At 35.1% G+C, this 26,231-nt stretch overlaps 1 protein-coding gene across 8 annotated transcripts in view; it reads left to right on the top strand.

Annotated features, from left to right (window-relative positions):
- LOC129751631 (uncharacterized) overlaps window positions 1-26,231 on the top strand; it is a 277,390-nt gene that overhangs the window by 68,969 nt on the left and 182,190 nt on the right. For 7 of the 8 annotated variants that reach the window (XM_055747243.1, XM_055747242.1, XM_055747246.1 and 4 more), the window contains one exon: window positions 313-413. The gene's annotated coding sequence lies outside the window, so the exon portion shown is untranslated. The remainder of the gene's footprint in view (window positions 1-312; window positions 414-26,231) is intronic. The other variant, XM_055747241.1, reaches the window with a different exon arrangement.

The following is a 26,231-nucleotide window of genomic DNA, read 5'->3' as shown; positions in this document are numbered from 1 at the left end:
ATTTACCCTTGGACTCGAACTCATAGCCATCCGCTCAGAAGGCAAGAAATTTAATTAAATTAACTATTTGCTTTCTATAAAAGTCAACGCTGAATTTTTGAGAACTTTTGAAAAATAATCAAACATAATTAAAGCTTTATGAAACAAACTCTTTCCCTAAGTTTCATCAGCCGCAAAATCGAAAGAGATACCTATATAAATTATAATCCTTTGAAAGTAGACTGGTTCACTCAGGATGTATCACTTAATCAAGATGCAAATGTCTTTTACAATCAGACCAATAACAATTCCATTTTCTGTTTCCCTTTTCAGAACGAACCCAATTCCTGGCCCAAAGAGTGAAAGAATCCCGTTGCTGCAATCCGAAATGACTCAATGGGCATGCAGCAGCGCAGCAAAATGTAGGTCATTCGGTAAGTCGATCATCATCATCATCAGCAATGCTATCTCAAGTTGAACCTCCAAGCCGGGAGCCGCACCTGTTCGAACCAATCGACAGCAAACAACAACAGAAAAGTTGTGAAAAATGAACAGCGAAAAAAACAACAACGACTCCATCATACCCTTTTCCCTCTTATAGTTACTATCGGGGATTTCAAGAAGCGCCGTGGAGTGCGCGGTCACTCAAGCACTAATTCTCGCGAAATCATTAAATAAAGAAATTCCCCTTCAGAAAAATGGAAACCGTTACACTGCTACCTTACTTCCATCATCTGATTGCCTTCCATCCTACCTTTCATCCTACTTCAGGGAGATGCAATCGTCAAAAAGATCTCATTTGAGAAGCAAAAGCTACAATTTAGCTTACACCCTCCCCATCAACCGATCGCCAAAGTGCATTCGAGTGCATCTGGCAAAAACCTTGTTTTCTGCCCATCTCTACCAGAATCTGCAAGTCTCAATAATAATAATGAAAAAAAAAACCGCTCAAATGGCCTTGGAAGAGAGTGAAATAAAACTGGCCACGGAGATGGGCATAAAAATAAAACAGGAATTCATGTTTGACGACTTCATTCTCTGCTGGCTTTAGCCGGCCAACCAAACATGCTACTTACTTTGGGCATTTAACGATTTAATTCAGTTCCTTTCCCGTCTTTTCTAGCGTTCTGAAGTACGTTGAGATGTCGCGTGCTTTTGGAATAAGAAGGAGTTAGCAGAAATATATAAAGCTGTAGTAAGATTACTATTTGGAAATGTCTATTTTTCACACAATTTTGTCATTGAAGGGTAAATACCGAAGTATACAATAATTGTTATGATTGTACGGATAAAAAATATAGTTCCACAAATAACGGCTTGAATTAAGAAATGTACATTAAGGTGGTAGCTTAATGGCTCATGTCGAATTTTGAAAACCGACCATATACATTGCAAAATAGGTAATTTTACAACAAAAACAAGTATTTTCAATCATTCAAAACTCTGCTAAAGCATGGATCACCATGAATCTGGACGCACTGTTTATTATACCATTGCGCTCCTAGTTGTTGGATCTGGAATGTTTTGACAGTACTTTTTTCAGAAATGGGAAGGTGTTGAGAACGATCAAGGCAAACACAGGGTAGTCAGACTACGACATCACCAAGAAATTCAACGTCGACCGGTACACCGTCAGAAGGATTAGTCTCCTCGAAGGAATACGATCCTATCGGGCCAGTAAGCAACCAAACCGGACATTGAAGCAGAATTTAGTAGCCAAAGGACGTGCCCGGAAGTTATACAACAAGATTCTAACGAAGTACGACGAATGCATCCTCATGGATGACGAAACGTACGCGAAGATGGATTTTGGGCAGCTTCCTGGCCAAAAATTTTATAAAGCCACTGCAGTGGTGCACTTCACTGGTCGGGGTGATGTCCCCGGCAAGTTCGAATTCGTTTTTGCCGATAAGTTGGCAAGAAAGCGTTTGGTCTGGCAAGGTATTTGCAGCTGCGGACAAAAACCCCGGTTTTTGTGAAAAACAAGACCATGGGCTCCAAAATGAAGAAGGAGGAGTGCCTTATAAAATGATTTTTTTTTCGTACAATAGATCTCACAAAAGACCAGTAAAGTTTTCGCCAGATTTGGCATGCTGCCACTACAGCTAGGAGGTACTACAGTGGTATTCGGCCAACGGGTGGATTTTGTTGAAAAGGACATCAACCCACTCAACTGCCCTCAATTCCGCCCTATCGAAAAATTTTGGGCAATTGTCGAGCAGAAGATGAAGAAGAATGGTAGGACGACTCGGGAAGCAACAGAGATGAAGAGATTTTGGAACAAAATGGCCGCTGAGTTCAGTGAATAGAGTGTACAAACTTTGATGAGTGGTTCTAGACGAAAAGTTCAAAATTTTATCAAAAAAACATCGAAATATTTTTTTTCTTATTTTTCCTTTGAAGTGCAATAAAACCCCTACGTTTTGATTATAAAACTTTTTTTTTCGTTTTCATAGCTCCGAGATAGAACCGTTTTGACGCGTCCAGATTTGTAGTGATCCATGCTTTAGTTCCATTGACTCAAACGCCTATTTCAGATGGAAAAGGTTCCATTTATCATCAAAATAAATTCCACAAAAAGTGGGGCTGCTATAATATGCACTTATCGATGCATGTGCCCTTGAAAATCACTTAAAAAATACACAATATGCTTTCTACAGAGCCTCAGCAACTTCTAATACCATCAAAAAGTACCAAGAAAACATAGATCTTGTTTTTTTAACTTTGTCCTAAGACAGCTAAGCATTTTATCCTATCTACAACGTTCCAGATTTATATAGCTGTTTTTATAGGTATTTTTTTTTTACTTTCGCTGTAACTTCTGAGGGTGATGTAATAGAACTTTGACATATTCCACAAATGTATGTATCTTGTCCAGATAAACAACTTTGTCGAAGACATCAATAACAAAATAACAAAAAAGTTAACATTTTTATCTCGCTATTGGTGGACCCTTTGGCAATAAACATTATCCCAAAATATACTTCTTGTAAAACTGTACAATGTTGACGAAGACAACAAATGTCTATCTCTTTATTCCTGGGCGCTATTAATGTAACACAGCTAGGTTGGTGCTCTGCTATACATCACTGTGCAGTGGCTGATAGGTCTTTGGACCCGGGTCGTAAGGAAAGTCTCTGTCGCACATTTAAATTTTGTTTATGTTTAACTCATCAACAAAAATTGCAGCACTACCGAGGGGTCCGTTACCACTGGCTTGGGACAGGCTTTAGATAGATAGATAGATTTTAGGCTTGACTCATCTTATCCCCTTCCAACTGGTCGAAAATAATGAAGAAACCTGAAAAAGTACGTACTTATAGGGACCGGACGACTTATATTTCATCAGAGCCGATAAGAAATCCGTATTTCGAAAAACGCATGTTTCCGTATCAAACACCGTTTCTTAACTGACTTTTTCTCCGAGCGCTCTCTCTCACCTGGGGGAGGAAGACTGAAATTTGCTGTATCGTTTTCTGTATCGTTTTTTTACTGTTCGGTAAAAAGCCAACAATTGTTGAAAAGATTTGTAATCGTTTAAATTTTAACTTTAGATGATCAGTTTCGTGTAGCGAGTCATGTAACTCAGTTGTTTAGCTGCTAAATTTAGATTTAGCTATATTTTTAGAACAACCATTAATCAAACCATTTTTATTTATGAGCTTCAAAACTTTGACGAAATTTGAACGACTCAATACGCCTGATCATGCGAGAATTTGCCAGAGCAAAACAAAACGTAATTAAATCATTGTTTTATGCAAAACAAGTGCTTTTCAGCATCAAACAAATTTTATTAAAAATCACTAAATAAGAAAGTAAAATTTTAAACCTTCGCACTGGTCGGTATATTGATGAGAGAAATTTGACTTTTCAAAGATTTTTTTCTTTTTTTATTCAGTCTTCCTCCCTCAGTCTCTCACATGATGTTTCTCAAAGCTGGAGATATCATCAATACATTAGAATCCATCTCTCAATTCTTTTTTTCACTCCCGAGCAGAGATGCCAATGTTCCTGATTTTTTCAGGATTTGCCTGATTTCTCGAGGCCAGCCTGACAACCTGATAAGCCAATGGAGTTCCTTGATTTTTTAAAATATGCCCGATTTTGCCTGATTTTTGCGAATTTGATGAAAAATGGCTAGTAAGGGTCGTCTGGAACTGCATTAGATACAATTGTTGAAGTGAAATTGTAGAGCGACGATTGACAAAGATCTATTCTATGATCGGTAAAAATTTGGTCAATGAATAACTTTACCAAATCTATTAAAATTTTGGACGTATGATGACTTTCTAATTTTTGAGTGCAATTTGATTTTTGCGTCGTTTTGCGCTGCCAGGATGCAAAAGGACACAAATATCATTTCGGCGAGTTGATTTGTACGACGTTATGCATTGTTGCGGAAGATGCCTTAAAAATTGAGAAAAAATTATATTTAAATCAACGAAAACTGTTAATGAGAGTGATAACAACTATCTTAGCATGATGAATGGCTTAAAATTGTTGTTAGGTGAGTACAATCAAGTTTAAATTTCCACTGAGTGAATAGCCAGTGCCATTTCCTCATTACAGAGGCAAAATAACTAAAAAAAACGACGATACCTTATCGTACTCCTTGAACGGACAGATGTATCAAAGGTGATGGCCGCGAACGTCCAATTGAACTCGCAATGGATAGTCCCACAAAGTGATAAATCCGGATGCCTTAGAGCGGCATCTTCCATGTAACCATTGGATAGGAGTATTGTTTAAATTTTTTTTCAAACAACTCCGAATGAACGTAGCATAGATTCGGGCCGAAGGAATAAGTTTCTGGAATCAAACTAGTCTGTTGGCCAAAAGGACGTTTGCGCCTAACGAGAAATGCAATAGGTCGTATATACATTTTCATTGATAAGAATTGAACTAACGCAAGTTTCGAATACATCAACATGTTCTCCTTCTAGTTCTGCATTGAATTTAGAATTAGCGGACAAATTTCGCAAATAGTCACAATGTTAAAATGAAAGTTGTTATTCAATACTTCAATATCGATTTTCTCGAAGCACATCAAGTGGTTTATACGACCTAATCAAAACAAACTCTAGATTTCACCAGTCAGATTTTGGAAACTCTGCTCACGAGAACTGTGGAGCGCGATCATAAAATTGCTACACTGTCAATCTATTTGACAAACACATTCATACCAGTTTCGTCATTTACATAAATACTAAACCCACATACCAATCTTAATCCCTACGGTACTAAACGATAATATCACAATTTTTCGCTCGTTTGATGCCTTGTCCCCAATTATCCCCAATAATACAGTTAAGATATTTTAAATTAACAATGGAAAGTTTTAAAATCTTTGCGAAAATTTTAAGATACAAATATAAAAAAATAACGTAAAATATTGAACGAGTTTGGATTTCCTTTGGTCCCCCTTATTATTGATTTTTGATGGTCGAAAAACTGAAACTTCATGCAAATACAAATGATGATACAAATAAGTTCCAACTTGAAAAGTTCGTCTAACATTTTCTTTCTTGACTCTCTTGAATTCTTTTTCGAGAAATATTTTCTTGGAAAGGAGAAAAGAGTAAAATTATGGTTTTAATAAACAAAAATTAACAGGAACAAACAACCTGAACTTGAAATATCCATTCATCCCAATATGTGATTATAAAAATGCGTTGATGTAATAACTTATTTGAAAATTTTTAAAAGCATTGCAATTCAGTTTGTTTTTAAAATAATTTATATTTTCATTTAACTAGATAATGGGGCTTTATTTTACCAATCCAAAACAAAAATTCGCCATCTCTTATAATTTGTCGCATTGTAGAAAGGCTCTCCCTAACACATTTTTAAAAGCATTGTATGAAGATGTGTTCATTAAGTCTATTTATTCCAAAAATATCCAAAAACATAATGCATTTTTTAATTCAGTTCAAAAAGTTACCTTTAATAAAGTGAGGACCATATATGTCTCGTTTTTTGCCTTACGCTTGATTGGTACCATTTTAAGGCTCACAAGATGGTTTCTAATTTTACGATAGAAAGTTTTTCAACAAAATCCAACACGACAAGCTTCCAATTATCCTTCTCGTTTCAACATGATGGCAGGTATCCAGGGCAGTCTGAGGTAAGCGAATCTTCCATAGTTTTAAAAGTGGTTTCAACCATTAAATAGAAAAGTTTACTCCTAATTTGAAATTCAATAACAAAAAATTGACAGCACTGCTGGATGTATTAAAATCGTCTAAAAAATTTGATTTTATGATTCTACAATTCAGATTTTTTTTAAAATCAACAATTTCCGTAGTACTATAATTGAAAATAAAAGTTTTGACTAATTTGAAGACGCTTCATATTAACAAATATATATACAATAAGTTGTTCTAGAAACTGCTAGTTCAATTTCCATCTAGAAGTCCAAGATTTCAGAAATTGGTATAAATCCATTTTAAATAAATTTACTAGTTTTCGAAAATTCCGATAAAATTACTTATTTATTGAATTGAAATGTTTTATATTAGGAACCAATTTTATGGGCGACTTCAAATAGTTTAAGCTTTTGCAAAAAACGTTACATACAGAAGATTTCTTTATGTTTCTCTTGCTCTTTCGCTGCTATAAAATAGTTTTAAAAAGAACAAACTTACTATTTTCAAAATAAAAGTCTTCTTATAAATAATGAAAGGTGGAAAAGTTCAGTGGATAGAACACTTGCCTGTTGAGCCAATGTCTTTGAGCCAAAAATTGAACATCGAATAACTTGCTGTCAACTGTATTATTGATGTAAAGTTGCAAATGACACAGTTAAAGGGACTAAGATTTAAAAAAAATGGATTGAAGCATGACTTCTCATAAACTTGAATTTCTGAGAATAATTTGAAAACTTATTTGAATTGAAAACAGAAAAGTGGTTTTTATTCAAATTGTGTATTGTAGAGTTTTTGCTCATCAATCAAAGCATCCAGAGCTTTAATTTTAAGCATTTCAAACATATTGTTCAAAACAAATACATAGATTCCTTTTTAATAAATCAAACCTTCCTAGGTATTATATAGAGTAGGTATTATATAGAGTAGAAAACTTTCCTCTATAGGTGAAAGTTATCAGATGCTTATTTTTGGGTTAGTGTGTATTAATGTTAAATTATTATTCTGAGCATTGGAAACTCCATATATGTTGAATGAAAAATGTTAAAATGAGTTTCTAATTTTTTTTTCAATCCTCTCAAATAAAATCCCAAAATTATTATATTTTTCAAAAAGGCGCGTTTCAATTCATTTTAAAATTTATTTTGCATTTGTGATTAAGTTTAAGAAGTATGAGAACTTGATACAGATAATAATAATCTTTCTTCTTCACTAGCGTGGCCTTAAATTTAAAACTTTGTGGAAAAAGTCTCCGTTGTAAATGAGTTTTCGTTTAATCAAAATCCAAACAGTTGCAAATATTTTTTCTTGATAATTAAGGCTGGAACAAAATTTTAATCCTTCATTTATCACTCAGAGTTCAAACATCGCGAGGGGGGGGGGGGGGATAAAAGAAAACAGAAACAAATAAATTGGAATACATTGCACGAAAGATTGCATGCAACTAAATTGCATACAATATTATTGCACAAAACCTATAAATCAAGTAGTTTTGTATCGAAAAATTAAATAAAATCAGTAAAACTAAGGTTGATAAAACTCCCATCTTCCACAACCTGTTTTCTGCTCTTGTAATCTTTCGAATATTTGATCATTTTATCAAAATTTTAATCGAATACATCAAACTTAATTTATTCCCCCCTTCGGGTTTTTTGGAAATTTCGAAGTAACAAAAGAAGAAATTGATATTTGTTCCAGCCTAAATGGTCGTTTAGTAAGTTTTTCTTATAATCATAGTTGCATTTGTATAACTCAAGCATGGGACAGGTTGCAAACAAGTTTGGATTCTAGGTTTCCTCATCTAAGTTCAGTTTCTTTATCTTGAACCATATTTAATTTATACAGAGTTGAGAGCAGACAACAAAAGTTTTTGGTTAGTATTTCATCAGAATTGGAAAATTAACCATCAGAATAATTTTTTGTTCAGCTATTGGTTTTCGATTTTCCACTTTTCATGATTATTGCTTATTTCAGAGCTTAAATAAACGAAAACTATTGTCGCAGCAGAATTGTTTTTTAAAATTTTCCAGAAATACAATAAAATACGCACTAAAGGTAGCCAGAAAAAACACTTATTTTGCAAATTCTTGCTGAAGTTCGAAAAAAAACTCCTTTTGCGAAGAAATCAACACAGCACTCAAAAAATATTAAAATGCAATTCCTTTAATCTATATTTTTCAGTTTTTTTGGTTCTGTTTTTTTTATAGAATAGCACTTTTCAATTAAAATATTTGTGTAAAATGATTGATAAACTATTGTAATACGATATTACAAGTCTTATGTTTAGGAATAAAATGTTGCCTTCAAATCATTCAACAATTAGCAAAGGACAATCCTAGCAAGGGTCAGGTTGGTCCTTAATTTTGAACCTAAATAAAATAAAAAGTTTATCTACCAATAAGGGCAGATAAAGCCCAACTTTCATTCACACACATGAAATTCAAATTGAAATTTGCACGACCTTTATTTAAATTCTTTTTAAATATAATTATATTTTGTGATTTTTTTTAACTATAATGCACCCTATTGATGACAATAACCTTAAAGTCACGATGATGAAAATAAACAGGTATTTAAAAAGCCACAAAAATCAATCTGCCAGAACTGATACAAATTTTTTTTAAAGAAATACATAAATCATGAAACAGATAGAAACAATATCAAAAGCTTTAAAAGAAACTCAAAAATTGATCAAAATTAAGACAGAATTTAGTTTTGTTATAAATGAAAATCGTGGTTGGCTGACTCCTCTCTAACAGCAAAGATCCGCAAGAAAACATCACTGTTTTCAGTTCGGCTTTCGGTTGTGATCCTGTTTCGCTGATTATAATCCACTCGTTTTCAGAGTTTATACGAGCTGCAAACAACTCGGACGACAGATGTGAGAGCTCTCGCATCTGAGTGAAAGAAAGAGAATTCTAGACGAGAGCGACGTAGTGTTTCAGTCATACACCGCAGTGTAAATAGAGAAAAATAATATTTTGACTCCCACCACATAACGAAAAAAAAAAATAACAACAATTTCTTCCTCGCTGTAAGCGTGGCCACATTTAAAGTTTTCTCTCTTTGAACAACAACAAAAATTCTGCCCGAAACGTGCACCAATAACAAAAAAGATCATCAGTGAAAGATATTAGAAAAAACTGATTGTTTTTAACATTTTGTTTGACCGTTGATATTATTTGTTTTCATAATTTTAAATAATCAAAGTTAATTAATTACCTTAAAGTTGTTTTAAAATCTGGAAGCTTTACTTGAATCTTAGTTCTGTATTTTCCTAATGAAACGATTAATCAATATGGTTTCTATTTCTTTTTTCAACAAGCTTTTTTTTTGTTTTTTTTTAATGATAAAATCTGTACTAAGCTTAACCAAATCCTTAAAATTTAACGTCTGTGCGAAAAAAAATTGTACCAAAAAATTATGAAATAATCTTTACTTTTTAAGATGAATCTAAACTTGTGACAATCATGCCAAGTGCCGTTTTGGATTTTTTTTTTCATTGCAAAAATAACTGTCAAAGGTGTTGATCGGAGCAGAGGTGCCAGGTGGTATCGTAAACAAAATCAGGACACCGCGAGAAAAAAATCAGGATTTTTCAAGGCAGATGGAAATAATGTGCTGCTATTCTTAGATTGCATAAATGAAGGCGAAATAACGGTGCTGTAGTCGCCTTAATTTAAGCAACAGGAGTGATCAACTACCAGCCCGGATTGCAGTATATATCTAAAAACACCTTTTAAATATCTTCTGAACCGAAGATTACCATCAATTTATGAGGTTAAACTGTTTTATTACAGATTTGTTTGATGATATCATCATTTAATTAAAAAATCAAATATAATTTAATTATTTCTTTATTGAAAATCAGGACAATTCAGGACATTTTAAAGACAAATATTAAAAAATCTGGTCAATTCGCGAGTTTTCGGAAAATCAGAACGGTCTTTCTAAAATCATGAAAAATTCTTATAAATCAGGATACATCTGAGAGCGGTTTGTGATAGAGCTCAGTTGGCAAGTTAGTTGTTCCCTGAGCCGATGTCCGTGAGTTCGAACCCAAGAGTAAACATCGATCACATTTGTACCGATAAGTTTTTCAATGACTGACCGCATCGTTGATATAAGTTGCGAACGACATTAAGATGTTAAAACGATTATAATCGAAACAAAAAAAGGATCATCTGGCACTTCTAGTTCGGAGAGAAAGGTTCTTCTCTCGTAAACGTATCAAGAAGAAAACCGTGTTAGCTCTCAGATTTCTCTTCAACACAATGCGCGCGCACAGCGCAATAGATTTTTTCCCGAGAAGAGAATTCTCTTCATCAGCGGGTGTAAATGCTCTAACTCACTCTTATGTGTTGACAATCTCACTCTTAATTGCAGTGCGATTTATCTCTTCCGCACAGCTTGGGAGAAGCAGACGAAAAAAAAATTGCACTCTCTTTCACTGGACAAGTCGATCAGAGGAGTTTTGCACTCCAAGACTAAGAATTTTTGCTCAACAGAAACTACAACTCTGCTCCATACCTTGAATAAAAATGACTTGGTAGGAACTTTGTTTTTCAATTATTTTTAAATTTGCTAAAAAAATTAAGACTTGAAATACCATAAATGTGTCGAGGATTGTTGTAAAAATAAATTTCCGGTTAAAGGAGTTTTTTTCAATTCAAAACCTTCGAACAACATTGAGAATATTTAAATGCTCTTAAATAGGTACTCAAATCTTATACTGATAAAATGATTGAAAACGGCCGAAAACTGGGTCAATATTCCATATATAGTGAAAGAAAGGGTCAGTCAAGATCAAACAAAAGATCTTCGGGGATCAATAACAAGATAGGTTTTTTGGTTGTCATCTTAGCACATCGTTTGGCTTCTTAAGAGAACAATTATTGAGGAAGCTTAAATTGCCTATTGATCACATAAATATTATTCACGTTAACTGGTTTCGTCAGCCGTCAACCCGTCAGATGAACAATACCGGTGTCTACAACCTCGAGGGGCAAAATTTCGCTTTTCACGATAAGAATCGAACGATGATGATGATAATGGTGATCGCGCAGACCCATTCAAAGATCTGGTCTAGTGGAATTTGTCAAACAAGTCATTTTACACCTGTTATTGTTGTGTTCGTTGTTTGAAGGGGAAAAACTTTCGATCATTGGCTTAGGAGACGAAATAAAAAAAAACGTCTAACAGCAAGACAGCAAGTGTTACTGGTGCTGATGGAATCTCATTAACACCGATTTTGTCGATTTTTTTTTTGCTCCTCGAAAACGTTTTCTCCATTTGCCAATAAAAGATACATATTACTCCCTTGCTGTTTTCAGTCGATTAACTAGCCAATATGTTGGCTCATTAGGAGGTTTGAATTGCATTTTTTTTTTCGAAACTAGATGAATTGTTGAAATTCACGCCGACATTGAAAAGTTTCATTCTCACTCCATTAAAAGCTTGTTAAATTTCTAAAAATTTGAATCGAGTGAAAAAAACACTCGACATTTCTTTGGATGTTGAAATTATCTTATGCTAATTTTGGCAACATTTCTCTGGAATTCTTGATATTAAAATGAATGTAAAGTGAATAATTTTGATGATTTTGTAAAAAATTAACATTTTATCTAGTTTTTAAGACACAACTGTTTTTATAAAAAATTAGGATACGAACATTACGAAAATTTTAATAGGAAGGTTTAGTGAAATGAAGTGACGAAGCATTATGAATGAAAGTTTAGCATTACCTCAAGTGTTTTTTTTTAAGAAAAAAAGATATCATCGGATGCCTCTAAAGGTGCTAAACTAGATCATTATCATTACCCCTAAGTGACTCAAACAACACCTCCATTGAGTAAACCGAATTAAGTAAGGCGATAAAAACAAAACACAGAACCTACAACTTCAACAACTGATGCGAACAAAAAAACAAACGACTTTTAAATAAAACACAATCATCAAGGGTGCAAATCACCATGAGATTTTCACTGGGAAAATGGGATCAATTTTGTCTTTGCTTTTTCTAGCTTCGTACGCTTGAAAGAGTCGCGAACGACTTAAACTCAAATACCTGAAGAGTGGGTGGGCGTTTTCGGGGAATGACTTTCTTCACTTGCCTGCATTTGAAGAAAACAACTACAAATTAAACGACACCTAGCTTAGCTTGGCTGGAGGCAGACACACACGCGATTATCATTTTACTAGGAATAAGCTTGCGGAACTAATGTTTCCCCGCCGTGTTTTGGGATTAAGCTGACATATTGTTGTGATTACAATATTTACAGTGGAACAGAAATCAGTTGGTACCTGCTGATATGGATCATACAATAATTTCTCGTTGTTTGTCATTGCGAACAACTATGAAAGCGATCATAATTTCACTGTTTTCATAGATACAAAAAACAAATCAATAAAATTTTGATTAAAATTTTAAATATTATATTTAAAACTTTATTTTCCAGATGCATACAAATCTGAAGCATATGATTGAATAGGTACACGCACACGGAATTAAAAAAAAATTATTTGTTTGACATTGCCGTAATTAGTGAACATTTTTTAATTGGAGTCAAATTTTCCATTGGGGTGATCAATTTTCCAATAGGTACTTCAAAAGCGTAAGACTTCTACTGGCCACCACATTAAACACATTGAATTTTCCTATTTTTCTAACGTTGTAACAATTATTAAATGTTAACCCTCTAAACCCACCTTTTTTCACTGCAAAGTATACCTTAGGATTTGTTTTATGATTTCATATAACTTTAGCTCTACGAAAAACTTTATCTAAAGCTAAAGAACTCAATTTCAGTACTTTTTCGGTTGCAAATATTGAACACATTTGTCGTTTGTAGTCGATTTTCCCAACCTTGCCTTTGGATAGGGATTTTTTTTCAGATTGGTGATTAATTTGCGACATTACTGCCAATTCCTGACGCTAACAAAATAATATTTAAAGAAAAAGGCCAATTTCAGTTTTCCCATGTTTTTAAGCATCTGTTAGCTGTGGCTTTCAAGAACTGCTTGTCAAAAAGTTACCATTAGTATGGATTGTTAGATTAACATATTTTGAAATATTCTGCACAAAAAGTTAAATGAAACAAGGAAATTTTTGAGCTCACCACCTCCCGCTAAGCAAATATTGAGCAGCAAGTAATTTTAGTCATTAACCGATGATATTATCGAAGAAATTTACGCCTGTACATTAAATTTCATTTTTTTTTATAAAATAAGGCTCAGAATTTATCTGAGAATATGTCTTTGTTTAAAATTTTAATGAAAATATATAAAAAAAATTTAAATAACAAGAAATGGTGTAACGGCCCGTAGTAGGCAAAGTGGGAATATCCGTAGTATCTCCAATGCATAATTTGAACATGTATCATGTCAGTCTTATTGGGAGTGGATCTTTGTGTGCTGAAATGTGAAATTTCGGTAAAATGGAAATTCCACCCATAAGGACTACGGAATAACTTATCGTTATTCTGACAGTCATCACGAGCTACCAATGGTGGCTTTTCTATGGGAGAATGGAAAATGGAGTCTTCTTGGAGACCAAAAAGAAAACCTGAGGGTCTTAGCATTTTGATCCTGCAGTTGTTCGGTCGGTTTGTTAAATAAGCTGCGTTTTGAGTAAATCTAAGTAAGGCGGTTATTACCCTACTGCTTTCAAGTATTTTCCCCAAAAAAATCTGCCCTAATAGTACGTGCCGCGCAAGTTGTGATTCGAGCCTACGACGATCTCGGGAGTTAACGGCCTAGCTATACGTTTTGGCCTCCAAACCCAGCCCGGGAAGTTCTCTGGCGGTAGCTTGTGTGCAGGTGCAAGGACGATTTTATCGGTAAGTTTGCATTTTAGTTACCTTTGTGAACCTCTTTTTAAGCATTGTGTTTGGTCAATTTATGCTGCGGAGAACTACGGATATTGTGCGGCGACTAATTTCGTGAACCTACACAAACTTTCCTCATTTCGCCAACACCATTTTGGTTAGTTTTCTTTGGAAGCCCACCCCTGGGAAGAAAGTCCGGGTTTTAAGAGACTTCAGCACATCAACTTTTTTAGTTGTTGGCGCTTAAGTGCTGTTAAGTTGAGCTACGCAATTTTGCTAATAAAATTTTAACTTTCCTTTAGCACGAAGTGGGATTCAGTCCTGATTAGAATCAGTGGCTGTTGGTTTTTTTGAGAGTTTTGTCGTCTTGTTTCAGCTTCGACTTTCGAACGAAATCGAGACGTTACATTTGGCGCCCATCAAGTAGGCAAATTTTGAGTTGCGTTTGAGGAAATTTAGTTTTGTTTTTTTTTTATAGCATCAAAGTTTCCCAGGTTGGAAGTAACATTGGAATTTTTTATGCAGCGATCCAGTACCATTTGCTATAGCAGGCAAGTTCGGAAGCTGATCAACTAAAGCTTTGATCTCTCAACAAATTCATTTCATTTATCTAGAGATAACATATAGCCATCATAAGCTCAATTGGAGATTTCAGATTAAGGAGTGAGAAATAAATTCATTTCAGTTCTCTAGAGATAACATATAACCATCATCAGCCCAATTGGACATTCAAGAACACGGAGAGTGAGTACCTGCTTCGAAATTGTTCATCCATCGGTTGTAAACATTATCATCTCAGTTCATTTCTTATCGCGTTTCGGTTTGGTCATAGCTCGATTCGTATCACAACACAACATATTGGATATCAGTGTTTTTAAAAAGTTACAATACAAGTGAAATCAATTGAAACTTATTGTTTTTGCATTACATTTTTAAGTACGTGATAGTTATATTTATAAAAGTAACTATACGTATATATAGGTGTAGTGGGTAAAGTTAAAACGAAAAGTTGAAGTGAAGAGAAAGAAGAAGTGAAGTGCTAAAGAAGGATAGCGAAATAGCTATCAGTTGGGGTTTTATTTCCGCGGGGGTTATTATTATAAAAGTTGTGGTTCCAGTTTGTAGTGTTTGGTCCCCTCTTTGATTAACTTATAGTGTTGAACATTTTATTGGTTCTATTTAACTGTTCTTCAAAGTTACATCAACAAGTTCTGTTCCGGTAAGTCGTCACTTTTCTTCTTATTATTCTTTAAAGTATACTTTTGATCTGCAATCATTTGCTAAGTGCTACCGTGTTTCACTTAAACAAACACGATGTCTATGAATGTTTCGGACCTTTGTGCGGAGCAATTTGATTACGAATGCTCAATTCGCAAAATTTCCAAATCATTTAATGATGGTTTGAGAACAAAAATTTTACAGCAAACCATAGCAAAAGAACTAAGTGGTAACATTATATCCCCAAGAGCGGAAACATCAACGAACTTCGAAAAAGAAATCAGAATATTGCAAAACTATTTGGAACATCTAATTCCTTCCTTGGATGAAGTACTTGTTTTGAAAGATTTTGATAAAATCAAACCTTTTATTTCCCAGTTGTACCACTTAGAACAGCGGGCAAACCGTATTGCTTCGGATGATGATGTTATTGTGCGTGATAGAGAAACAGTTTCGATTCAGATTCGTTGTCTTGCGGAGGACCTAGAACAAAATTTCCCCGAGGAATTCGGGGCTAGCGCGCTTGATGACAGTGTTGCCATTTCAGTGGATAGTAAATTAAATAAAACAGTAGGTGACTTGGAAAAAAGAGTGCAGCAGATCATGACAAAGCTCAATGATGAAATCGCGGGTGAAGTCGAGGCTAGTGAAGAATTACCGCCCTATGAATCAGTTTTAAGATCTCCGGTGCGTAATACAGGCGCTGTTAGAAAAACCAGGTTCCATGCTAATTCAACTACATATGATAGAGTTTATGATAAAAAGGCCTGTGAAACTTTCGTAGAGGATGTTATTCTTAACAGGAGTGAAATATTTGATAGAAGGGAGGACGAAATTCGTCCTAATGAAGAGGTAACAGTAAACAGTAATGAAATAAATTCTCTTACACTTAAATTACAACAGCTAAGCAATTCTATTAATAATATAGAGGGTATTTTAAATCGTGAGGGAAATCAATTGCGATGCAATGATTCATCAATGCATAATCATTCGTTTTCATCTCAAGCCAGATCAAATGGCAAGCCGGTACATCAGTGGAAACTTAGTTTTTCGGGCGAAGGAGGGTTGAGTGCTAACGATTTCTTGGACTCGGTTTCAATATTACAAAACGCGGAGAAAGTCTCCGATCAAGACATGTTGTCATCAGTTTTCCACCTTTTGCAAGGCTCAGCTTTGAGGTGGTATCGCGAAAAATATTACAGTTTTCAATCTTGGAGAGATTTCCAGAAAAGATTTCGAGAGCAATATCTACCACCACACTACGATGAACTTCTGCTTCAGGAAATCGATACTCGACTGCAGGGTGAAGATGAGTCTTTCGCATCGTATCATTCTGCCATGTCCTTGTTGTTCAGATGGATTTCAGTACCTTTTAGCGAAACACAACAGCTTTTCTACTTACGAAAGAATTTGAATCAATTCTATTTTGAAAAAGTGGTTACGCACGATCCAAGATCAGTAAAAGAGTTAGTAGATCTTTGTAGGAAAATAGAATCCGCTAAATTTTTGATGGAGAGGAGGAAGTTCGTTCGACGTATGCCTTTTTCGTACTTATTGGAACCTTCACTCTCTACACCTGGACGTGTTAGAGGTTTAAATAGTATTGATGATCACGTTCAAGATAACCTAATTGAATCTAATTCAGTTGGTACCTGCGAATTAGATTACTTGCGTCACTCAAGGAATGCACCGTCGAAAGTAGATAAAGCCACTTCAACCACTTTTAACCTTGAGCAGTCTTCGGGTAGATTACGTTCTTGTTGGAACTGTGGTTCCAATGAGCATTTTTTTCAGCAGTGTCCATTCCCTAGGGAGAGCCTCATTTGTTACAAATGTGGGCAAAAAGATACGACGGTGAGGAATTGTCCAAATAAAGACCAGCATCGTTCGGACGCGGGAAACGACCAGGCGAAATTGCAGTAACTGAGGATTACTGTGATTTCGCAACTAAGCCTATCCCTCTAAATAAAACCTCCAAATCATTGTTTCCTGCTACAACTTTCGATTTTCAGACTCCTTCTACAAGCTATACTACCGCCGCATCCAAAATAGAGCTCCCAAAACCACGTAGTGGAAGCACGGTTTCATTTTCGGATCTTTCTAGCGATGATTCGGATGATAGTTCAGTTCCTGTTGATATTGTTCCGGATGATAGTTCAGTTCCTGAGTTGTCGGGGTCTGGGGTATGTACTATATCTTTTGGGTCTGATGGGGATGAACGCCCTTATCTATCGCTCCGGGTGTTAGGTAAACCGTTTTATGGATTGTTGGACTCAGGCGCTAGTGTCACTATTGCCGGATCGCACGAAGATTGGAGGCTAAAGCAGCTGCAATTGCAGGAATTCTCTTCGAATTTAGTTGTTGCAACAGCGGATGGCACGAAACATCATTCTTATTCCTATGTAAATGTTCCGTTTGAAGTTGAGGGTTGTGTAAGAGTCCTTCCAGTGTACTTGGTGCCGTCAATTTCAAAACCACTGATTCTAGGAATAAATTTTTGGAAAGCTTTTGGCATCAAACCCTGTTTCTGCGACGCACTTTCGGTAGAAAATTCTTTTCCTCAAAAAGTTAAACCAAGTAGTCTCTCAAGTCAGCAGCAAGACATTTTAAAGCGGACTATTGAAATTTTTCCTTTCACTGTTGAGGAAAAATTGGGTCGAACTTCAGTGATTGAGCATGAAATAGATACCGGAACCACAAGTCCTATCAAACAAAGATACTATCCAGTATCAAACCATCGACTAAAATTGATGCACCAAGAATTAGATAGGATGATCAGCTTAGGGGTAGTCGAGGCTTCGTCCAGCTCGTGGAACAACCCTGTCGTTTGCGTGCCGAAAAAAAATGGGAAAGTACGGTTATGTCTCGATTCGCGTAAGCTTAACGAAGTCACTAGGAAAGATGCGTACCCCTTGCCTTACATAGAGGATATTTTTAGTAAAATCGAAGGGACAAAATATTTAACTACTATTGACTTGAGCGATAGTTTTTGGCAAATACCTCTTAAAGAAACTGATCGTTGTAAGACCGCGTTCACTATTCCAGGTAGAGGGTTATTTCAGTTCCGAGTTATGGCTTTTGGATTGACAAATGCTCCAGCATGTATGAGTCGTGCCATTTCAATAATCTTAGGACATGATTTGCAGCCCAAAGTTTGGACGTTTTTGGACGATATTTTAATTGCAACGGAAACCTTTGAAGAACATATTAAACTGCTTGTTGAAGTCGGAAAACGACTGAAGAATTCCGGTATTACAGTGAACCCAGATAAATCGGCTTTTTGTGTGCCTAGTGTAAAATATCTTGGATATGTTTTGGATGAAGAAGGTGTCCACACGGATCCAGAAAAGGTGTCTACGGTCGTCAACTATCCAACTCCACGTTCGATAACAGAAGTTAGGAGGTTTCTAGGCATGACAGGGTATTACCGTCGTTTTATTCCCCAGTACGCCACTATTTGTACACCCTTAACGAACCTGATCAAAAAGTCGCAAAAATTCGTTTGGACTACGGAAGCGGAGAACGCTTTTTCGCTATTAAAGTCTGCTTTAATTTCGTCAGCTGTGTTATCTATCCCTGATTACAAGAAACCATTCCGTATTGAATGCGACGCTAGTGGATTTGCCATAGGTGCTGTGCTTTGTCAGGGGGATGGTAATGAAGAACGTGCGGTTGCGTTTATGAGTAAGAAGCTCACGGGAGCTCAGAAAAACTATAGTGCCTCCGAGAAAGAATGCCTAGCAGTCATCAAAGCTATAGAACATTTTAGGCACTACGTTGAAGGTTCACATTTCACAGTATGCACTGATCACAAAGCATTAACCTGCCTGAAAAATCTTAAAGATCCTTACGGTCGATTAGCTCGCTGGGCGTTACGACTCGCAGCGTACGATTTCGAGATCCAGTATCGCAAGGGTTCTCTCAATACTGTTCCCGATGCCTTGTCGCGTATACCAGAACAAACTCCCGTCGAGGCCGGTGCCGTAGAAGTAATTGATCTTGACAAAAAGGATTACTGGTACGAAGAACTGCTTAAAAAGGTACAAAATTCACCTTCTGACTTTCCCCAATACCGTGTCGTGGACGACATTTTGCAACGTTATGAACCTCTTAAGACTCCCGATGCTAGTTTAGCATGGAAAATAGTGATACCGGTAGCTAACCGATCTTCTCTCCTCCGCCAATTTCACGATAGTACTAGCGGTTGTCACCTCGGTATCCGGAAAACAGCTCAAAGGTTATGGCAACATTATTATTGGCCCGGGTTGTCACGCGATGTTAAGCAATACGTCAGGAAGTGTGACGTGTGTAAGAGCTCGAAACCTTCGAATCGAAATGAAGTCGCTCCGATGGGTGCTCAAAAGCCTTCGGACTACCCATTTCAAGTTGTTTCGATGGATTACGTTACTCATTTTCCGCGCTCTAAGTCCGGTAACTCCGTCTTACTTGTGGCCACGGATTGGTTCACTAAGTGGGTAATCGCTAAGCCCTACCGCGCAGCAACGTCCGCGAATGTATTGACCTTTTTCCGCGAAGAGATATTACTTAAGTTCGGTACTCCGGAAATCACGATCACTGATAACGGTAAACAGTTTATTTCACAGTGTTTCCTGAACCTCCTAGCGCAGCACAACATAAAGCATTGGAAAAACTCGTTTTATCACCCACAGTCAAATCCGACAGAACGGACGAATCAAATCATAGGAGCTTCTATCAGAAGTCTACTTAAGTCCGATCAAAGGGAATGGGATAAGTATTTACAGGAAATCATTTGTGCCATTAACACCTCAGCTCACGAATCTACTAAGTACACTCCGTTTTATTTAAATTTTGGTTATGAAATGAGGACAGAAAACTCTTTAAACAAATCGAATGCTTGTACGGATCCCACCAAATCCTTGGAAAAATTAAACGAAATTAGAGAAATCGTCAAAGTGAATATTGCCAAGGCTTACAATACTAATAAAACTAGATATGATCTTCGGGCAAGACCTGTAACGTACGCAGAAGGAGAAACAGTGTGGCGTAAAAACTTTGCGTTATCGGACGCTGCAAAAGGGTACTCAGCAAAGTTAGGTCCAGCTTTTATAAAGTGTATGGTCGTTAAAAAATTAGGCTCCAGCTCATACAAACTCAAGGATCTAAACAGCCAGAAAATCGGAGTGTACAGCACGGAACACATTAAGCGGGATTGATTTGCTCGATAATTATTATATTCTTGTATTTATTTTAACTTTCAGTGTAGCTTTAAGTATTAAGTATTAATATTGAATAAAAAAATAAGATTGAATTAATTTTTTTTTCATATATACGGTGATGGTTAGATTATAGATATAATGGATAAATGAGGTTTAAACGTAAGTGTTTTATTATACAAATAAACTTTATTTTTTTAAAGCAATTTAAAGTTTGGTACTGAACCTTTATGCTTCTCGCTGGAGACCTGAGTTTTTTAACGCTGACGGTCAGTAGCTTCTAAAGTGAAATAGAGTTGTAGCTTTCGGGCAATGATCAAATATGACCCCGAGTTGCATCATTGGTTTGGGGGCCTTCTGTTTCAGCCGATTGCTATTCGGAACGGGGCATGAAACAACACTCTTAGAAATCACAACCCGATTTAATTGCGGATTTGGTACCCGCGGGTTGCTTCTTGCACGAGGGAAGGGTTTTTTTAGTAGAACTGTATAGCGCTTCTTAGTACTTGGTTTTCTGTCCCAGGGGTGGTTTTCCAACGATTTTTTCTGAAAGTGGCAAGGCGCATACATTATAAAAACCTGGTTTTTATCTTGAATGAGGGGGTAGTGTAACGGCCCGTAGTAGGCAAAGTGGGAATATCCGTAGTATCTCCAATGCATAATTTGAACATGTATCATGTCAGTCTTATTGGGAGTGGATCTTTGTGTGCTGAAATGTGAAATTTCGGTAAAATGGAAATTCCACCCATAAGGACTACGGAATAACTTATCGTTATTCTGACAGTCATCACGAGCTACCAATGGTGGCTTTTCTATGGGAGAATGGAAAATGGAGTCTTCTTGGAGACCAAAAAGAAAACCTGAGGGTCTTAGCATTTTGATCCTGCAGTTGTTCGGTCGGTTTGTTAAATAAGCTGCGTTTTGAGTAAATCTAAGTAAGGCGGTTATTACCCTACTGCTTTCAAGTATTTTCCCCAAAAAAATCTGCCCTAATAGTACGTGCCGCGCAAGTTGTGATTCGAGCCTACGACGATCTCGGGAGTTAACGGCCTAGCTATACGTTTTGGCCTCCAAACCCAGCCCGGGAAGTTCTCTGGCGGTAGCTTGTGTGCAGGTGCAAGGACGATTTTATCGGTAAGTTTGCATTTTAGTTACCTTTGTGAACCTCTTTTTAAGCATTGTGTTTGGTCAATTTATGCTGCGGAGAACTACGGATATTGTGCGGCGACTAATTTCGTGAACCTACACAAACTTTCCTCATTTCGCCAACACCATTTTGGTTAGTTTTCTTTGGAAGCCCACCCCTGGGAAGAAAGTCCGGGTTTTAAGAGACTTCAGCACATCAACTTTTTTAGTTGTTGGCGCTTAAGTGCTGTTAAGTTGAGCTACGCAATTTTGCTAATAAAATTTTAACTTTCCTTTAGCACGAAGTGGGATTCAGTCCTGATTAGAATCAGTGGCTGTTGGTTTTTTTGAGAGTTTTGTCGTCTTGTTTCAGCTTCGACTTTCGAACGAAATCGAGACGTTACAATGGATAAAACATAATAAAATAATTATTGGATTGCATTACCAGTCAAATTTATTTCTTAATTTCTATTATTAATTTCTTCAGAAATTACAATTAAAATCCTGTTCAAGTTTTTACTACTTTGTCAAAATACGAGAAAAAACTACAGTTCTGCTACATAAAACAAAATAAATTAACCTTAAATTCAATAACTTTATAGATAAATCAATTGAGTATTTTGTAGCCAAAGGGGAATAGATGCTAAATTTATCAATTTCGAGTTAGTACAGCCAAACGATCAATCACTACTTTACCTTCAGCTGGTGTGTTTCAGATTCATAGAATTGTAGCGTCGCACTTAACTTTATCATTTTTATTAAATTTCAGATGACAGAGAGGCGTATTTTAGAGTAAATGGAAGCACTGGTAGTTTAATTTTATTTTGCGTTAATAACATAGCATTTTTAAAATACCATGAATTGTATTCAATTTTCTTGGGTAACAACCGTTTCACTTAAAGATGTCATTCTGAAGTCGTTCAAACTCAAGTTGAGAATAATTAAGTGTCATATCTTTGTTTTCAAATGAATTTAAGAAAATTATAAAGATGTGAAATAAAAATCCACTGAAGCTGCTGAAAAGCTTCCAAAACCAAAATTAAAAGTTGTTAGTGATTTTTCCAATTTTTCATATGAAATGGAAAGCATTTTTTTATATTCTTAAAGCTTCTTGTAAAGTCAAAGAAAGATAAGTTTTGATATTCAGTCTTTTTGCTTGCAAAATATCAAAGATTCATTTTGATTCAAAAATTCCTCGAAATTTCGTCAAATTCTTGAAACTCCGTAGAACTGAAAGATAACAAATAAGATCTTTGATTTATAACCTTCATTTTCAATACATTGGTAACATTGTACAATTTTTGATTTTCAAAAATAGAGCACAAATTTTCTGAATGAATTTTTATTTATTTTCAAATGTTAGCCTAGAATCTCAGAAATAGGAGCTGATAGAAAAAAAATATGCACAATTGAATACAACACGCCAAAACTAGTTAAAATCAGCTCTTTTTGTTGCATCTCGGAAAAATGTGCTTTTTTTTGCATTGATTTCATGGTCTTTTGAATTATATCTTAAAAATCTATTTATAAATAATGAAAATAATGTGTCCATCATGATATAAAATAACAATTTATCAATTTATTATAAACTTGCTGACCCGGTGTGCTTTGCTACCCCTTCCATGAAATTCGATGCGTTAAAACTATTATAATTTAAAAATTCTTTCTTTTAAATTGAATTTCAAGATTATTTAAAGCGAACAACTTTTCATGGCATCTGAGCCTCTAGATTGTTTTGTGTCTCAAATAACTTTATATTTTGAAGGTTGAAGGAGCAGCCCTTCATAAAAAAAGGAAGCATCTACAACACAATAACTCTAAGACACTAAACACTAAAACACTGAGACATTGTTGTTGTTAATAATATGCATGTTACATTTATTGAATATGAGGGTCTTCTTTCACAAAAATAGAATGGCTTTTTCAATACAATTTAGTATACAATATAGTTAAATCTTGTTTGTCAATGCTATAGATCGTCTCATTAAGTGAAAACGCTTACGTTTATCATTTGTTGACAATAATCCTTCGAGGATTGTTGAATTCTGTCATTTTTTTAATTATTTTTGTATGCGAATCCCCTCCCCTTTTTTGGATTTGGAATAGTTTGAAAGTATTCAAGAGACCATTCCCGGTCTGGAAAATGGCTTCACACCCAGTTACACGTTGATCGGGTTTGCAGTTTTTGACAATTGTTTGAATTGTGTCATTTTATTGATAATTTTGTAAGGGAGCCCTGCTTCTTTGAATTTGGAAGGGTTTTAAAGTATTATATGAATTATTCCCGGTCTTGAAAATAGCTACACATCAAATTTAACGTTGATCGGTTTAGTAGTTTACAAAAATTGTTAAAATTGTTTAAAACTTTTGATAATTTTGTATTTTAGTATTTCAGGAACCATCACAATGATTGAATCAGTAGTTTCCGAGTGTATAGGGAACAGACAGACAGACAAACATTCAGTTTTATATACTTATAAAGATTGTATTATAAATTGTATTGTTAAAAAATTTGTACCTACTGAAACCAAAGGTCAAAGATTCATTTTATTTATTTATAACTAAATAAAACTGAAAATTTCGAATGAAAGCTTGAAATTCAAAAGAAATTAAAGAAAGTTGAGTTCCAAAAGCTTCAGAGATCTGAATCAAAATTTCTAATTTTATTTTAGAATTAAATTTAGATTGAGAAATTAATCTCTACAACTATAATTCACAATAAAAAAAAATAATATCAGAGATGATAAAAACTAAATAAAATTTCCGAATCACCATCTAATATATAAAGATGAGTTGGACTATATATGTTTGTTTGTTTGTATGCACCTTATACAAATCCACACCGCTTAACCGATTAGCCTGAAATTTTGTACAGTGATGTGTTTGGACCTTGGTAAGGTTTTAGTAATAGTTTTGAGCCCCTCCCACCTAAGAAAAGGGACCCTCCCATACATCTTTCGTTTTTATTTCCACTAACCAAAAGTCATGGCACCCATTTTGCCAGCCGATTTTCGTTTCTTTGGCGGGGTTGTTTTCACCATTACCATGGGCCGGGCATTAGAAACGACCATCCAGAGTTCACCTTTACTGGAAAGCAAATCAAAGCCTGCTGATGATTAAAAATATGATAACAAAATTTATGGCGGGCTTTTTTATTTCTCCTACTGTTCGTAGCACAGGTTACAAGCACGTGGTTTGTGGATGAAATAGCAAGTCTACTTTTGGGGTAGAAAAAATACTCCCAATTTCCTGTTCGGAGTAAATTGATTAGAACAGTATTGGTTTTCAATGTGGTCCCTGGGGGCATTGAAGATCTACAGGAATATACAGCATGTAAAGTGGAATATACAGGAATATACAGCATGTAAAGTGTGGATGCAATGATTGATTTCCATAATGAATTGACTTCTTCAGCTGAATAACTATTTGGACTGTTTGCTGAAAATTAATGTTGCAGCTTTAAGGAATCAACCATTTTCATATTTTTGTGATTCCTTATAGATAAAGAAAAATCAGAGTTATAAGCTGAAGGCTGCAATTTCAACGCTTCCATAGCGTAGTAGGAATTTAAACGGGAGGGGGGGGGGGGGGGCTAGACAATTAAACGTGCATTTTCTGGAAAAAGTTAAAACCAAATCCATCGCCTGAAACTTATAAGAAATTTAATCTGGTACTCTAGGTTTGCACAATTAAATTTCATAGCCCAATTATAACTTTTGAGTTATTGTTGATCATTAATGGGCTAAGTTCTACCATCCAATTATAAGATAAATTAAACCGTTTAGTACTGCGAATTAAAAAAAAAGATTTCTAACAATTTTTACATTGATAACTTATGATAATTTATGGAATAGTTGTCGCAAAAAAAAGCAAAATTGAAATATAACTTAAATATGTAACATCTTTTCCATAACATTATAAAATGGGCGATTTCGGTTCCGAGATGATGTGTGTTTTGATAACTGCGTAAAACTTTTAGAGGAACTTTCAACATGTATATAAACTAATAATAAAACAGGATGAAATTAATCAGCAAAAAAGCACATAAAATTGAAATTATGCAGAGTAAGTTTTCAACAACCCCCCTCTTACTAACCCAAAGTTAGGAAAAATACTCCCGGCACATAAAAACTTTATAAGTAAAATGCCTTAATAAAACCATTTGTAAATAAAAAAAAAAGTTTTCAACAAAGTTTCAGTTGAAGTCTTATTAGGAATTTCTAAGTAAATACAACTTGAATATACCATTCTACAGGCAGATAATCTATCTTGAAAAGTGGGATAATCTTCAATAAAGGTCGATCGCATATTTTTACAAGCTGAAGATACTGGGTTTTCATTAGATAGCGTATGAAAAAGATAATAAAAAAAACTTTATCATTTTAAGATAAAATAAAACAAGGTTCAATCAATTCAAGCTTCCTAAAACATTTTGGTTTTAATTTTTTTTTCGTGATAGAATGAATAAGCTAAGAAAGAAATTATTTTAAATTTCTATTAGCAGCTATAAGTTTTTGAATAATATAAAAACTAAAAACTTTATAAATAAGCTCAATCAGAACAAAACAAAAAAAAAACTAAACTTATAAACTTCACATGGCCTAACATCTGCGAAATCCTGAGCAAAGAGTCATCAAAAGAAACAGCGGTTATGTGATTAATCGAAATAATTTTAATGTGAAACAAATTTTGAATTAGGTCAAGCTATTTTTAAGTATTTTCGAACACGAATGCCATATTCATGG

Source organism: Uranotaenia lowii, chromosome 3 (assembly GCF_029784155.1).
Source record: "Uranotaenia lowii strain MFRU-FL chromosome 3, ASM2978415v1, whole genome shotgun sequence".
Classification (NCBI taxonomy): Eukaryota; Metazoa; Arthropoda; class Insecta; order Diptera; family Culicidae; genus Uranotaenia; species Uranotaenia lowii.
The sequence above is the reverse complement of the archived record's forward strand: the minus strand, read 5'-3'. Positions and strand labels throughout refer to the sequence as shown.